The sequence below is a fragment of the Petromyzon marinus genome, chromosome 59 (assembly GCF_048934315.1).
Source record: "Petromyzon marinus isolate PM22_M1 ecotype Great Lakes invasive population chromosome 59, UKy_Petmar_22M1.pri1.0, whole genome shotgun sequence".
Taxonomy (NCBI): Eukaryota; Metazoa; Chordata; class Hyperoartia; order Petromyzontiformes; family Petromyzontidae; genus Petromyzon; species Petromyzon marinus.
The window spans coordinates 21,193,437-21,210,013 of NC_133725.1; the positions used below are offsets into that span (position 1 = coordinate 21,193,437).

At 52.2% G+C, this 16,577-nt stretch overlaps 1 long non-coding RNA gene across 1 annotated transcript; it reads left to right on the top strand.

Moving 5' to 3' along the window:
• The first annotated feature begins 780 nt into the window (after positions 1 to 780).
• Positions 781 to 16,033, top strand: LOC142905802 (uncharacterized). Its single transcript, XR_012929811.1, has 3 exons — positions 781 to 1,383; positions 14,307 to 14,410; positions 15,456 to 16,033. It is a non-coding gene; the product is annotated as an uncharacterized LOC142905802 (long non-coding RNA).
• Positions 16,034 to 16,577: the final 544 nt, after the last annotated feature.

Consider the following 16,577-nt stretch of genomic DNA (forward strand, 5'->3'; position numbering starts at 1 on the left):
CTATTGCCATTGTAGTTCGTATTAATGTGGTGCTGCACTCTGATGTAGAACATTTATTAAAAAGTCTATTTAATTAAGTAGAACGTGTTGTCTATTTTTATTTAAAATTGCGCATTTTGATGTGACATCACATTTCTCAAACCCCCCCCCCCGTCACACATCGTCACAAATGTCTGCCCCCCCCCAAGTGCGTGACGTCATTTATGGACGGCCCCCAAGAGGTGGCACTACGCACCTACACTGTTGACACATTCATTGTCTCATGTGTTGCTTTCTCAACTGTGGTCTGTTGAAGAATATCATGTATATTCTTGCCGACGCAGATAAAGAAACACAGGTGCTCAGATCGCTGGCTTTGCCCGAATTACAGGCCAACACGCAGCGATAAGGAGCCCGCAGCGCTGACGTAATCAAATGCAGCGCTGACGTAATCAAATGCAGCGATGACGTCATCAGATGCAGCGATTACGCCATCGACTACAGCGATGACATCGATTAGTGATGACGTCATCAATTACAGAGACGTCAATTTCAGTGAAGGCATCGAGTACAGTGATGACGTCATCAATGGCAGTGATTACGTCACTGTCTTTACCCAAAAAGGGCGGAGCCAATGGCTCGGGCGTTATTGCGTCACCAAACGTCACGTGACCCCCAGGCACACCAGCTGGGAAATGGCAGTTGACACGAGATGCTATCACCTTGGCAACGCAAACAAGGACCAACTGCCCAGAGAAAGCTTTCTCCGACTAAAATCCTTGATGAAACTCTCAATCTGTGATCTTAAACTATGAACCTCGTTACCCACGCATCAAGCGCTCAATTTAAAGTAAAATTTAAATATTTTAAAAAATAATATTTTTTCTCGATGTGATCACAGTACTCTATTTGTTACTTCGTATAACTCCAACGCAAGAGGTGGCGCCACTCACCTCCACTGTTGACGAATTTGGAGTCTCCAGCGTCGCTTGCATCTGCTGCCGTCTCTTGAAGAACTTCATGGCTCCTGTTGGGGGCGCAAGAGACAAACGCAGCCGCTCAGCTCGCTCGCCCTGCCGGAGTGACGTAACGCCATTGGGGTCGGAGGTGAGTGCGCAGGAAGTGACGCATTTGGCCCCGCCTACCATGGGCGGAGCCAGATCACGTGCCCCCAGGCACCCTATGGGGGCAGAGGAAGCTGCCTCCGTATCAGCCAGGGCTCAAAGTTCTCGACGCGGCTTTTGCGTCTGCGATTTGAAACTCGGAACCTCTTCACCCACGTGTCGAGAGTTCAATGTTTGAATGCAATTTAATCGAGGCCACTGTCTTGGTATGGTACTTTGACTGTTGGTGTTTTGCCATCTTGCCCAAGCTTGGATTTGATGTTGACAAATCTACAAGAAGGTATGAGCTTGCACAGTTTGATTTTACATGATATTTATTCGTGACTTGACTACATTTTCTCAATCCTTACTCGAGTATCTTTAATTGCATTTTGTTGTTGATGCAACTGGCTAACCCGACCCTTCTGGACGTGTGTGAAAGAGAACGTCAAAACTCATGTAAAATACAGATTCTGATTTATCTACACGCACACGCAGAAGGCAAACGCGGGTACCTGGCCTCTATGCAGCAGACACGAGTAATTTATTATCTTTCAGGATGTTATTTAGAACTTTATTGAATGTTATGTCACCAACCAAACATCGAGCATAGCAACAAATATCATGCAACACTCCGGAGACGGACACCTCCCTTACCGACCTCACCTCGTCCTCCTCACCCCTAGCCTCGTCCTCCTCACCCCTAACCTCGTCCTCCTCACCCCTAACCCTCCTCACCCCTCGCCCTCCTCACCCCTCGCCCTCCTCACCCCTCGCCCTCCTCACCCCTCGCCCTCCTCACCCCTCGCCCTCCTCACCCCTCGCCCTCCTCACCCCTCGCCCTCCTCACCCTCCTCACCCCTCGCCCTCCTCACCCCTCGCCCTCCTCACCCCTCGCCCTCCTCACCCCTCATCTTCTCACCTCGTTCTCCTCACCCCTCGCCTCGTCCTCACCCCCGTTCTACTCACCTCGTCCTCACCGCTCGCCTCATCCTCACCCCTCGCCTCATCCTCACCCCTCACCTCGTCCACCTCACCCGTCGTCCTCAACCCTCACCTCGTTCTCACCCCTCGCCTCTCGTTCTACCCACCTCGTCCTTACCCCTCACCTCGTTCTCATCTCATCCTCACACGGCTACCTGCACTCTATGTAGTAGACGTGAATAATTGACTATAATTCAGATTGTTATTAATAACTTTATTACATGTTTTGTCACGAATCAAACATCACCTCCTCCTCACCCTTCACCTCGTCCTCACCCCGTCCTCGCATCTCGCCTCGTCCTCCTCACCCCGTTCACCTTCACCCCTCGTTCTCACCCCTCGCCTCGTCCTCCTCACCCTTCACCTCGTCCTTCTCATCCCTCAGCTCGTATTCCTCACCCCTCACCTCGCCCTCACTTCGTCCTCCTCACCCCTCACCTCGTCCTCGCCTCGTCCTCACCCCTTGCCTCGTCATCTTTACCCCTTAGCTCATCCTCCTCACCCTCACCTCGTCCTTCTCTAACCCCTCGCTCTCCTCACCTCGTCCTCACCCATCACCTCGTCCTCCTCACCCATCGCCTCGTTCTCCTCAACCCTCGTTCTCACCCCTCGTTCTCCTCACCCCTCACTTCGTCCTCCTCACCCCTCACCTCGTCCTCGCCTCGTCCTCCTCACCCCTTGCCTCGTCATCTTTACCCCTCAGCTCATCCTCCTCACCTCGTCCTCCTCACCCCTCACCTCGTCCTCCTCAGCTCGTCCTCTCAACCCTCACGTCGTCCGCTTGACCTTTCACCTCGTCCACACCCCTCACCTCATCCTCACCCATCACTTCGTCTTCCTCCCCCCTCACCTCGTCCTCCTCACCCCTCGACTCGTCCTTCTCACCCCTCATCCTCCTCACCCCTCGTCCTCCTCACCCCTCGCCTCATCTTCCTCACCCCTCGCCTCATCTTCCTCACCCATCGTCCTCCTCACCCCTCGTCCTCCTCACCCCTCGACTCGTCCTCTCACCTCAGCTCGTCCTCTCACCTCAGCTCGTCCTCCTCACCCGTCGTCGTCCTCACCGCTCACCTCGTCCTTCTCACCCCTCACCTCTCCCTCGCCTCGTCCTCCTCACCCTTAGCTCGTCCTCACTCCTCGTCCTCCCCTCCCCTCGCTGTCCTCACCATTAGCCTCGTCCTCCTCACCCCACACCTCGTTCTTCTTACCCCTCATCTTGTCCTCCTCACCACTCGACTCGTCCTACTCACCCCTCACCTCACCCTCCTCACCCCTCGTTCTCCTCACCCCTCAGCTCGTCTTCCTCACCCCTCACCTCACCTCGTCCACCGCACCCCGCGCCTCGTCATCCTCACGCCTCGCCCACCTCACCCCTCACCTCGTCTTTCTCACCCACACCGCGTTCTTCTTACCCCTCACCTCTTCCTCCTCACCCCTCGACTCGTCCTTCGCACCCCTCACCTCCTTACCTCTCGTCCTCCTCACCCCTCGTTCTCCTCACCCCTCGTCCTCCTCACCCCTCGCTCTCCTCACCCCTCGTCTTCCTCACCCCTCGCTCTCCTCAACCCTCGTCCTCACCTCGTTTTTCTTCTCACCCCCCGTCCTCACCCCTCGCTCTCCTCAGCCCTCGCCTCGTCCTCCTCACCCACACACCTCGTTCTTCTTACGTCTCACCCCCCGTCCTCCTCACTTCTCATCCTCCTCACCCCTCGCTCGTCCACCGCACCCTGCTCCTCATCCTCCTCACCCCTCACCTCGTCCTCCTTACCCCTCACGTCGTCCGCTTGACCCCTCACCTCGTCCTCTTGACCCCTCACCTCATTCTCACCCCTGACCTCATTCTCACCCCTCACCTCGTCCACCTCACTTGTCCTCAACCCTCACCTCGTTCTCACCCCTCACCTCGTCCTCACCCCCACAGCTCGTTCTTCTTACTCCTCACCCCTCACTCTCCTCAGCCCTCGTCCTCCTCACTCTCGTCCTCCTCACTCTCGTCCTCCTCACCCCTCACTCTTCTCACCCCTTGTCCTCCTCACTCCCGTCCTCCTCACCCCTCGTCCTCCTCACCCCTCGTCTTCCTCACCCCTCGTCTTCCTCACCCCTCGTCTTCGGCACCCCTCGTCCTCCTCACCCCTCGCCTCATCTTTCTCACCCATCGTCCTCCTCACTCCTCGTCTGCCTCACGTTTTACCTCGTCCTCCTCACCCCTCGACTCATCCTCACCCCTCACCTCTCGACTCATCCTCACCCCTCACCTCGTCCACCTCACCCGTCGTCCTCAACCCTCACCCCGTTCTCACCCCTCGCCTCTCGTTCTACTCACCTCGTCGTTACCCCTCACCTCGTTCTCACCTCTTCCTCACACGGCTACCTGCACTCTCTGTAGTAGACGTGAATAATTGACTATAATTCAGATTGTTATTAATAACTTTATTACATGTTTTGTCACGAATCAAACATCACCTCCTCCTCACCCTTCACCTCGTCCTCACCCCGTCCTCGCATCTCGCCTCGTCCTCCTCACCCCGTTCTCCTTCACCCCTCGTTCTCACCCCTCACCTCGTCCTCCTCACCCCTCACCTCGTTCTTCTCATCCCTCAGCTCGTATTCCTCACCCCTCACCTCGCCCTCACTTCGTCCTCCTCACCCCTCACCTCGTCCTCGCCTCGTCCTCACCCCTTGCCTCGTCATCTTTACCCCTTAGCTCATCCTCCTCACCCTCACCTCGTCCTTCTCTAACACCTCACTCTCCTCACCTCGTCCTCGCCCATCACCTCGTCCTCCTCACCCATCGCCTCGTCCTCCTCAACCCTCGTTCTCACCCCTCGCCTCCTCCTCACCGCTCGCCTCGTCCTCCTCACCCCTCGTTCTCCTCACCCCTCGTTCTCATCACCCCTCACTTCGTCCTCCTCACCCCTCACCTCGTCCTCCTCACCCCTCACCTCGTCCTCTTCACCCCTCACCTCGTCTTCCTCAGCTCGTCCTCTTCACCTCACCCCTCGCCTCATCCTCCTCACCCCTCGTTCTCCTCACCCCTCGCCTCGTACTCACCCCTCACTTCATCCTCCTCACCCCTCACTTCGTCCTCCTCACCCTCACCTCGTCCTCCTCACCCGTCACCTCGTCCTCCTCAGCTCGTCCTCTTCACCCCTCGTCCTCCTCACCTCGTCCTCCTCACCCCTCAGCTCGTCTTCCTCACCTCGTCCTCACCCCTCAGGTCGTCCGCTTGACCTTTCACCTCGTCCACACCCCTCACCTCATCCTCACCCATCACCTCGTCTTCCTCACCCCTCACCTCATCCGCTTTACCCCTCAGCTCGTCCTCCTCACCCCTCGTCCTCCTCACCCCTCAGCTCGTCTTCCTCACCCCTCACCTCGTCCTCCTCACCCCTCGTCCTCCTCACCCCTCGCCTCATCTTCCTCACCCATCGCTCTCCTCACCCCTCGTCCGCCTCACCTTTTACCTCGTCCTCCTCACCCCTCGACTCGTCCTCTCACCTCAGCTCGTCCTCCTCACCCGTCGTCGTCCTCACCGCTCACCTCGTCCTTCTCACCCCTCACCTCTCCCTCGCCTCGTCCTCCTCACCCTTAGCTCGTCCTCACTCCTCGTCCTCCCCTCCCCTTGCTGTTCTCACCATTTGCCTCGTCCTCCTCACCCCACACCTCGTTCTTCTTACCCCTCATCTTGTCCTCCTCACCACTCGACTCGTCCTACTCACCCCTCACCTCACCCTCCTCACCCCTCGTCCTCCTCACACATTGTCCTCCTCACCGCTCGTTCTACTCACCCCTCGTTCTCCTCACCCCTCGGCTCGTCTTCCTCACCCCTCACCTCACCTCGTCCACCGCACCCCGCGCCTCGTCATCCTCACGCCTCGCCCACCTCACCCCGTCCTTCTCACCCACACCGCGTTCTTCTTACCCCTTACCTCTTCCTCCTCACCCCTCGACTCGTCCTCCTCACCCCTCGTCCTCCTCACCCCTCGTCCTCCTCACCCCTCGTCCTCCTCACCCCTCGCTCTCCTCACCCCTCGCTCTCCTCACCCCTCGCTCTCCTCATCCCTCGTCCTCACCCCCACACCTCGTTTTTCTTCTCACCCCCCGTCCTCACCCCTCGCTCGTCCACCGCACCCTGCTCCTCACCTCCTCACCCCTCGTCCTCCTCACCCCTCGCTGTCCTCACCCCTCGCTCTCCTCACCCCTCGCTCTCCTCACCCCTCGTCCTCACCCCCACACCTCGTTTTTCTTCTCACCCCCCGTCCTCACCCCTCGACTCGTCCTCCTCACCCCTCGCTCTCCTCACCCCTCGTCCTCCTCACCCCTCGTCCTCCTCACCCCTCGCTGTCCTCACCCCTCGCTCTCCTCACCCCTCGCTCTCACGCCTCGCTCTCCTCAGCCCTCACCTCGTCCTCCTCACCCCACACCTCGTTCTTCTTACTTCTCACCCCCCGTCCTCCTCGCCCCTCGTCCTCCTCACCCCTCGCTCGTCCACCGCACCCTGCTCCTCATTCTCCTCACCCCTCACCTCGTCCTCCTTACCCCTCACGTCGTCCGCTTGACCCCTCACCTCGTCCTCTTGACCCCTCACCTCATTCTCACCCCTCACCTCGTCCACCTCACTTGTCCTCAACCCTCACCTCGTTCTCACCCCTCACCTCGTCCTCACCCCCACAGCTCGTTCTTCTTACTCCTCACCCCTCACTCTCCTCACCCCTCGTCCTCCTCACTCTCGTCCTCCTCACCCCTCGTCCTCCTCACCCCTCACTCTCCTCACCCCTCGTCCTCCTCACCCCTCGTCCTCCTCACCCCTCGTCTTCCTCACCCCTCGTCTTCCTCACCCCTCGCTCTCCTCACCCCTCGTCCTCCTCACCCCTCGTCTTCGGCACCCCTCGTCCTCCTCACCCCTCGTCCTCCTCACCCCTCGTTCTCTTCATTCCTCGTTCTCCTCACCCCTCTCCTCGTCCTCCTCACACCTCATCTCGTCCTCCTCACACCTCACCTCCTGACCTCGTTCTTCTTACCCTTCACCTCGTCCTCCTCACCCCTTGCCTCGTCCTCCTCACCCGCTCCTGACACGGCCAACACACACGCCCATGGCAACCTCACTTAGGGCACGGCACACCGACTTAGCATCACCCTCATTTATACCTCCACGTTTATCGGCCTCGTTCTATCGTGACGGCCAAGACGCTGGACGTTTGTGATAAAGAACTTCGTAGCTCATCGGATTCCTCCTCCAGTGTACAAATAAATAAATATCACGGCTCTGATCTCTTTGCGGCGCCGCAGTGGCGTTCATCACTCGCCGCCTCCCCATGGCACGACTACGACGCCCTCTGTTGGACGCTGTGTGTCATCAACATTGTTGCCTGTGATTACACTCAACACAACGTTGTTGTAAGTGATTACACTCAACACAACGTCGTTGTTAGTGATTACACTAAACACAACGTCGTTGTTAGTGATTACACTAAACACAACGTCGTTGTTAGTGATTACACTAAACACAACGTCGTTGTTAGTGATTACACTAAACACAACGACGTTGTGTGTAATTACACACAACGTCGTGGTGTGTAATTACACTCAACACAACGTCGTTGTGAGTGATTACACTCAACACAATGTCGTTTTGAGTGATTACACTCAACACAACGTTGTTGTTTGTGATTACACTCAACACAACGTCGTTGCGTCTCATCAATATTTTTGTGTGTGATTACACACACAACAACGTTGTGTTTAATCACGCAACGATGTTGCGTGTAATCACTCACATATTGAGTGATTACACACTCGGCGTGTGTCTGTAGCAGTTGTACGTGTGCCGCTTGTCGTAGATGTTCGCGGTTTGAATCCAGAGGCCGCCCTGTTTAATGCTACAGGCGTGTTCACAGCAAAGACACCATGTGCCGTCTGCTTCAGTGGACGTTGAAGATCCCAGCGTCATGGACCAGATTAACCGAATTAAATACAATTGCCCGCAAATTACCCAGTTGGAATATACTGTGCCTAGTAATCATTGCTGGGAAATGTGGTAGAACCCTCCTGAAAAGAGCCAGTAGGGCTCTCCTGGGTAAAACTGACCACCCACCCCCTCGTGTGGCATGCTAGCCTTAATAGGTGCTCGCTAACAGAACTTATTTATCGAACAGACTGTTAAATGAAGGGACTGTGTCTTCATTTGAGTCCGTGACTGTGTAACCTGGTACATAAGGGTGCCGCGGTGGTGGGAAGTTAACTCCTTCACCTGGTATGCAAGAGGTCGTGTGTTCGATCCGGACCCTGACGCCTGTATATTTGGAGTTTGCATGTCTCTCTCTCTCTCCCGTGGTCGCGTGGATTGTTCTCCAGGTCTTCCAGTTTTTCCCTCCATATTTAGAAACATGCGTTCAGAGCAGGAGTCTCAAACTCAACTTACCTGGGGGCCGCTGGAGGTAGAGTCTTTGTGAGGCTGGGCCGCATCAAGTATTCCAAAAAAAAGTGCAACTGATCCAATCTTCTCAATCTTTATTAATAACAGTTCAGAACATGAACGGTTCTTCAGAACATAGGCTTCTCTTACCTACTCCATGCTTCCAGAGACCTGGCAGCGCTTCCTCTTCTTACACAGCTGAGCCACATTTGGCTTGAGGGAGGAAGCAATTGAGACCCTCAGTATGGCTTGAAATGCTCATCAGTAAGTTTGGACCTGTACTTTGACTTATTAAAGTTCATGGTGCAAAAGAGCTTTTCACACAGATATGTGCTCCCAAAAAGGCACATGGTCCGCTTGAACATCCTGGAAAGCTCAGGGAAGGTGGGGGTGATATATTTACATGTTTTTATCCCAATACCTGAGTATTTGGGATCTTATTTAGTATGCCCTTTCTATATATTCTGAGAGGTATTTGAAAACTTTATCATTGTTCATGCTTTTTTTGAGCACTTCGTTTTTCTTATCATTATTTAATTCATCAATCGTGTTCTCTCTCAGGTGTTTATACCTTTCACATTCATAAATAAAGTGATCTAGATTTTTTTCTTTTTGTTTACATCCTACATATCCTTCTGCTCTACCGAATCTCTCTGGATGCCATTGAGCTAACTCTGGTGTCCATGTTACTCCACCTGTCTTAATTCTTAACATCAAGTGCATTGTCTCATGTTTTATATCTTTTAATTTCTTGCTCTTTTTGATTAAATTGTTCTTGGTAAATGATTTTCTTTTGCGATTGCAAATATCTGTCCTTTTTCCTTTTCTTTGTTTCTCTTGTAATAATAATCTATAACTTCTTTATAATATTCAGGTTCTAACCAACATTTGGCTTTTGTTCTTGCCACCCATCTCATGCTATTTGCTATCCATGTAATTATTTTCCCTTTCCTATTGCAACACTCTGTTGTCTTTATTAGGTCACTGATTACACTTGTTGAGTCCGCCCACTTCCTAAGTCCTCTGTACCTTGCACTGGGTGACAGGATATATTTTCCTTCCACTTGGTGTCACTCCGGAATCACGTTTCAACCAAGTGACTAACGTTGCTAATTCGCGTTGGCTAACTTGTCAACAAACACCGGAAGCTGTCACGAGCCTGAGCTATGGTAAAAAAATATAATAATTAAAAAAAATTGATGTCAAATAGTTGGCCACAAAATATCGTTCCGCGGGCCACAATTGGCCTGCGGGCCGCGAGTTGAGACCCCTGGTTTAGAGTATTTTACTGCTATAAATTTCCACAAGATGAGCCACTCCGTTAAAACTAACATTTGTGACCAGATCGCTTCTTAAAAAGAGCTATATGGCTCACTTACCTGGTAAAATAAAAAGTTACATTTCAAATAATCACCACGGTAATGTGTCACCCACACGACCTTGAACTTGAGGCATCGCGCAGAACGCGGCATGCAGTGTGGGGTTAGCTGGGTGGTGCAGGGAGCTGCTACTACTTGCAGAGGGGGGCGGGGCAGGGGGGGACTGAGTCCTCTTGCATAATTGACTTGCGGATTGACCGATGCATAGACGAAAAGATAGCACGTGAATGAATGAGTGTACGGCTGGACTGCAAATGAAGGGACAATATTCTTCATCGCCATTTTAAAAAAACTTAACATTGTAATCCATCACCCTGTACATCTGCTGAACCAACGTATCCTACAGCAGCATATGAGTGTTTTCATACATTGCCTGAGTGTGTGTTTCTTGCGTATGATCGGTATGTGTTTTACGCATGATCCATATTTGATATCACGCAAGATATTTGCCTGTTTTTCTAATGATCTGCACGTTTTTCACGCATAATCTCTGGGTTTCACAAATGTTCTGTGTGGGTGGCCGGGACCACCCTCAGCTGCCTTTTTCTCCCGAGTTGCGATGTGTACACATCGTACCAGATACTAATTTAAGGCTGAACCGACCTCTCGAGATCCAGGACGTACTGGTGATGGTGGCTGTAAGCGGGAATCGAGCTCGGGTCGCCTTGTCCTCCTCACCCCTCACCTCGTCCTTCTCATCCCTCAGCTCGTCTTCCTCACCTCGTCCTCACCCATCACGTCGTCCGCTTGACCTTTCACCTCGTCCACACCCCTCACCTCATCCTCACCCATCACCTCGTCTTCCTCACCCCTCAGCTCATCCGCTTTACCCCTCAGCTCGTCCTCCTCACCCCTCGTCCTCCTCACCCCTCAGCTCGTCTTCCTCACCCCTCACCTCGTCCTCCTCACCCCTCGACTCGTCCTTCTCACCCCTCATCCTCCTCACCCCTCGTCCTCCTCACCCCTCGTCCTCCTCACCCCTCGTCCTCCTCACCCCTCGTCCTCCTCACCCCTCGTCCTCCTCACCCCTCGTCCTCCTCACCCCTCGTTCTCTTCACTCGTTCTCCTCACCCCTCTCCTCGTCCTCCTCACACCTCATCTCGTCCTCCTCACACCTCATCTCGTCCTCACCCCTCACCTCCTGACCTCGTTCTTCTTACCCTTCACCTCGTCCTCCTCACCCCTTGCCTCGTCCTCCTCACCCGCTCCTGACACGGCCAACACACACGCCCATGGCAACCTCACTTAGGGCACGTCACACCGACTTAGCATCACCCTCATTTATACCTCCACGTTTATCGGCCTCGTTCTGTCGTGACGGCCAAGACGCTGGACGTTTGTGATAAAGAACTTCGTAGCTCATCGGATTCCTCCTCCAGTGTACAAATAAATAAATATCACGGCTCTGATCTCTTTGCGGCGCCGCAGTGGCGTTCATCACTCGCCACCTCCCCATGGCACGACTACGACGCCCTCTGTTGGACGCTGTGTGTCATCAACATTGTTGCCTGTGATTACACTCAACACAACGTTGTTGTTGTAAGTGATTACACTCAACACAACGTTGTTGTTTGTGATTACACTCAACACAACGTCGTTGCGTCTCATCAATATTTTTGTGTGTGATTACACACACAACAACGTTGTGTTTAATCACACAACAATGTTGCGTGTAATCACTCACATATTGAGTGATTACACACTCGGCGTGTGTCTGTAGCAGTTGTACGTGTGCCGCTTGTCGTAGATGTTCGCGGTTTGAATCCAGCGGCCGCCCTGTTTAATGCTACAGGCGTGTTCACCGCAAAGACACCATGTGCCGTCTGCTTCAGTGGACGTTGAAGATCCCAGCGTCATGGACCAGATTAACCGAATTAAATACAATTGCCCGCAAATTACCCAGTTGGAATATACTGTGCCTAGTAATCATTGCTGGGAAATGTGGTAGAACCCTCCTGAAAAGAGCCAGTAGGGCTATCCTGGGTAAAACTGACCACCCACCCCCTCGTGTGGCATGCTAGCCTTAATAGGTGCTCGCTAACAGAACTTATTTATCGAACAGACTGTTAAATGAAGGGACTGTGTCTTCATTTGAGTCCGTGACTGTGTAACCTGGTACATAAGGGTGCCGCGCTGGTGGGATGTTAACTCCTTGACCTGGTATGCAATTGGTCGTGAGTTCGATCCGGACCCTGACGCCTGTATATTTGGAGTTTGCATGTCTCTCTCTCTCCCGTGGTCGCGTGGATTGTTCTCCAGGTCTTCCAGTTTTTCCCTCCATATTTAGAAACATGCGTTCAGAGCAGGAGTCTCAAACTCAACTTACCTGGGGGCCGCTGGAGGTAGAGTCTGGGTGAGGCTGGGCCGCATCAAGTATTACAAAAAAAGTGCAAGTAATCCAATCTTCTCAATCTTTATTAATAACAGTTCAGAACATGAACGTTTCTTCAGAACATAGGCTTCTCTTACCTACTCCATGCTTCCAGAGACCTGGCAGCGCTTCCTCTTCTTACACAGCTGAGCCACATTTGGCTTGAGGGAGGAAGCAATTGAGACCCTCAGTATGGCTTGAAATGCTCATCAGTAAGTTTGGACCTGTACTTTGACTTATTAAAGTTCATGGTGCAAAAGAGCTTTTTCACACAGATATATGCTCCCAAAAAGGAACATGGTCCGCTTGAACATCCTGGAAAGCTCAGGGAAGGTGGGGGTGATATATTTACATGTTTTTATCCCAATACCTGAGTATTTGGGATCTTATTTAGTATGCCCTTTCTATATATTCTGAGAGGTATTTGAAAACTTTATCATTGTTCATGCTTTTTTGAGCACTTCGTTTTTCTTATCATTATTTAATTCATCAATCGTGTTCTCTCTCAGGTGTTTATACCTTTCACATTCATAAATAAAGTGATCTAGATTTTCTTTTTGTTCACATCCTACATATCTTTCTGCTCTAACGAATCTCTCTGGATGCCATTGAGCTAACTCTGGTGTCCATGTTACTCCACCTGTCTTAATTCTTAACATCAAGTGCATTGTCTCATGTTTTATATCTTTTAATTTCTTGCTCTTTTTGATTAAATTGTTCTTGGTAAATTATTTTCTTTTGCGATTGCACATATCTGTCCTTTTTCCTTTTCTTTGTTTCTCTTGTAATAATAATCTATAACTTCTTTATAATATTCAGGTTCTAACCAACATTTGGCTTTTGTTCTTGCCACCCATCTCATGCTATTTGCTATCCATGTAATTATTTTCCCTTTCCTATTGCAACACTCTGTTGTCTTTATTAGGTCACTGATTACACTTGTTGAGTCCGCCCACTTCCTAAGTCCTCTGTACCTTGCACTGGGTGACAGGATATATTTTCCTTCCACTTGGTGTCACTCCGGAATCACGTTTCAACCAAGTGACTAACGTTGCTAATTCGCGTTGGCTAACTTGTCAACAAACACCGGAAGCTGTCACGAGCCTGAGCTATGGTAAAAAAATATAATAATTAAAAAAAAAATTGATGTCAAATAGTGGGCCACAAAATATCGTTCCGCGGGCCACAATTGGCCTGCGGGCCGCGAGTTGAGACCCCTGGTTTAGAGTATTTTACTGCTATAAATTTCCACAAGATGAGCCACTCCGTTAAAACTAACATTTGTGACCAGATCGCTTCTTAAAAAGAGCTATATGGCTCACTTACCTGGTAAAATAAAAAGTTACATTTCAAATAATCACCACGGTAATGTGTCACCCACACGACCTTGAACTTGAGGCATCGCGCAGAACGCGGCATGCAGTGTGGGGTTAGCTGGGTGGTGCAGGGAGCTGCTACTACTTGCAGAGGGGGGCGGGGCAGGGGGGGACTGAGTCCTCTTGCATAATTGACTTGCGGTTTGACCGATGCATAGACGAAAAGATAGCACGTGAATAAATGAGTGTACGGCTGGACTGCAAATGAATGGACAATATTCTTCATCGCCATTTAAAAAAAAACTTAACATTGTAATCCATCACCCTGTACATCTGCTGAACCAACGTATCCTACAGCAGCATATGAGTGTGTTTTCATACATTGCCTGAGTGTGTGTTTCTTGCGTATGATCGGTATGTGTTTTACGCATGATCCATATTTGATATCACACAAGATATTTGCCTGTTTTTCTAATGATCTGCACGTGTTTCACGCATAATCTCTGGGTTTCACAAATGTTCTGTGTGGGTGGCCGGGACCACCCTCAGCTGCCTTTTTCTCCCGAGTTGCGATGTGTACACATCGTACCAGATACTAATTTAAGGCTGAACCGACCTCTCGAGATCCAGGACGTACTGGTGATGGTGGCTGTAAGCGGGAATCGAGCTCGGGTTGCCGGATTCATTGTAGCGCAGCGTGCTAAACCCACACGCTCACAGACAGGACTCCAGCTCATCCACCTCGCGCACCTTTGCCAGGAACTTCCAATTGTGGAGCGACGAGCAAATGAAGCGACCCGACCTCCCCTCGGGATACGATGGCTGGCAGGTGGTTGAAGCTATCCGGCAGGAAGCGAGTGCAGGTAACGCTCACCTGAGCGTTGCGAGGCGTGCCCCGCAGGTGGTATCACGTGGGACGATGGATGTGCGACCACGCTATGGCCCTTTCACGATTCCGCTGCTGTATGGGGACCGCCACAACCTAGCGGATCGTTGCGGTGTATTTGACCATACTTCACCACGCTGGTTGGTTGCAGGTGTGGGGAGCGGCACAGTGCAAGGGTTTATGTTGCTGGACTGCCCCTTTTCTGATCATGTGACCCTTGCCAGATTAATTCTGCAAATGCGCAATCGCCGAGCCATGCGACAGCACCCCCGGTTTGCCACGTGTAGCTCTTGTAGACGATGACAACAAACACGCACCCTGCTCTACGGAGCCTGACAGCAGTCATGATGGTGGTGGTTTGTGTGGTACCTTACCATCAGACAAAAAAACTAAACAATTTTGTATTTTACCCGGTAAAGCTCACTGAGCTACATAGATGTTTCTCTGAAGCGACCTGGCTATCACAAATGATAACTCAACGAAGTGGCTTATCACGCGGAAATGTATTCTAGCCTCGATATTACAGCTGAATACAAATCCTCTGAGGGTACCCACGAGCCCGGGCAGCAAGGGGGCAGTTGGCAGATGGTAAGGGGCCAAGGAGCAAGGGGGAGGATGGAGAAGGGCAGTGGGGAGTGGAGCAGTGGTGTGGCACGTTCGAGTGATGCAAATATTAACTGATTTGTATTGAATACAACTAGAACAATTTACACCGGTGCGTTGATCGATATGATGTTGGTTATAATGTTAACGATAATTATGTTGAGATTAGCATATGCAGGAGATAGTGAATATAATGCTAATGTCTTTACGCATGGTGATGGTAGAGATCTATTAATCTGGTGATGATGTAATGATGATGGCTTGGCAAGTTGAAGATGGTGATGATAGTGCTCCTGCTGGTGGTGGTAATTCAGATGATGATTATGATGCTGCGACTTGCTGTAGCTGCTTATAATAATAATGATGCTGCATTTGCTGCTGACGATGATGATCCCCCCCACCCTCGTCCACCTCCGCAGGTTTAGAGGATCGCCGCATGGTGGTGCAAGCACTGAGCCTGCTGAAGCGCGGGAGTGCGGAGAGGCGACCCCGCGAGATGGAATCAGGAGGGACAGGGTCCTCCTGGGGGGATATCGTGAGCGGCGCAGGGGGTCCTAGAGGGGTCGAGAGGGGAGGAGACACAGCGGATGGACACCTCATTGTTCCCCCCGACGGGGACCCTAATGGGGCCCCAGTGGGCGGGGACTCGGGTGGGAGGTAACGGCCGAGGTTCGCGTGGCGAGAACAAACGCGCGACCCCGTGTGCGCGTGAGCGTGCGGGGCCACGAGGGCACGTACACGGGACCCAACCTCGGCGGGTTCGAGGAGGAGGAGGCCCTCCTGGAGCTTGGACTGCACGAGGCTTGAGACGGAGGTAGGTGGCTGAGGGGTTGGGTGAGCGACAGGTTGGGTGAGTGAAGGAGGCATTGATTGATTGCGTGGGTAGAGGGTGAGTGGGTAATGTTGAGTGAGCGGGTGTATGTGGTTGAGTTAGTTGGTAGGTGGCCGAGTGGGCGAATGTGGGAGGTTGAGGGTGTGAATGAATGGGTGGATGAGAGAGTGGGTTGGTGAGTAGGTGGGTGAGTGTGGGAGGTCGAGTGGGTGAGTGAGGGGGGTCGAGTGGGTGAGTGAGACGGATGGTGAGTGGGTGGGGGAGTTTGAGTGGGTGAGTGGATGCATGGGTGATTTGGTAAGTGCATTGTTAATTGTGTAAATGGCTCGGTGAGTCAGTGAGTGCGTGCATGGGTGGGTAAGTGAGAGGATGAGTGGGTTGGGGAGTGCGTGAGTGGGTTGGGGAGTGCATAAGTGGGTGGGGGAGTGAGTGGGGGAGCGAGTGGGTGGGTTAGTGATTTAATCAATCATCGTGTGATTGAATGGCTGAACGGAGGGGTAGGTGAATGAGTGTTTGTGGTTTAGTGAGTGTGTGTGTGGATGAGTTGGTGGGTGAGTGGATGATTGTGGGAGGTTGAGGGGGTGAGTGGATGTGTAATTTAATGGTTGTATGGGTGGGTGAGCGTGGGAAGTTAAGTGGGTGTGTGAATGAGTGAAGGGGTGGGTGAGTTGAGTGGGTAGGTTGTTGGATAATTGGGGTGAGTGAGTGG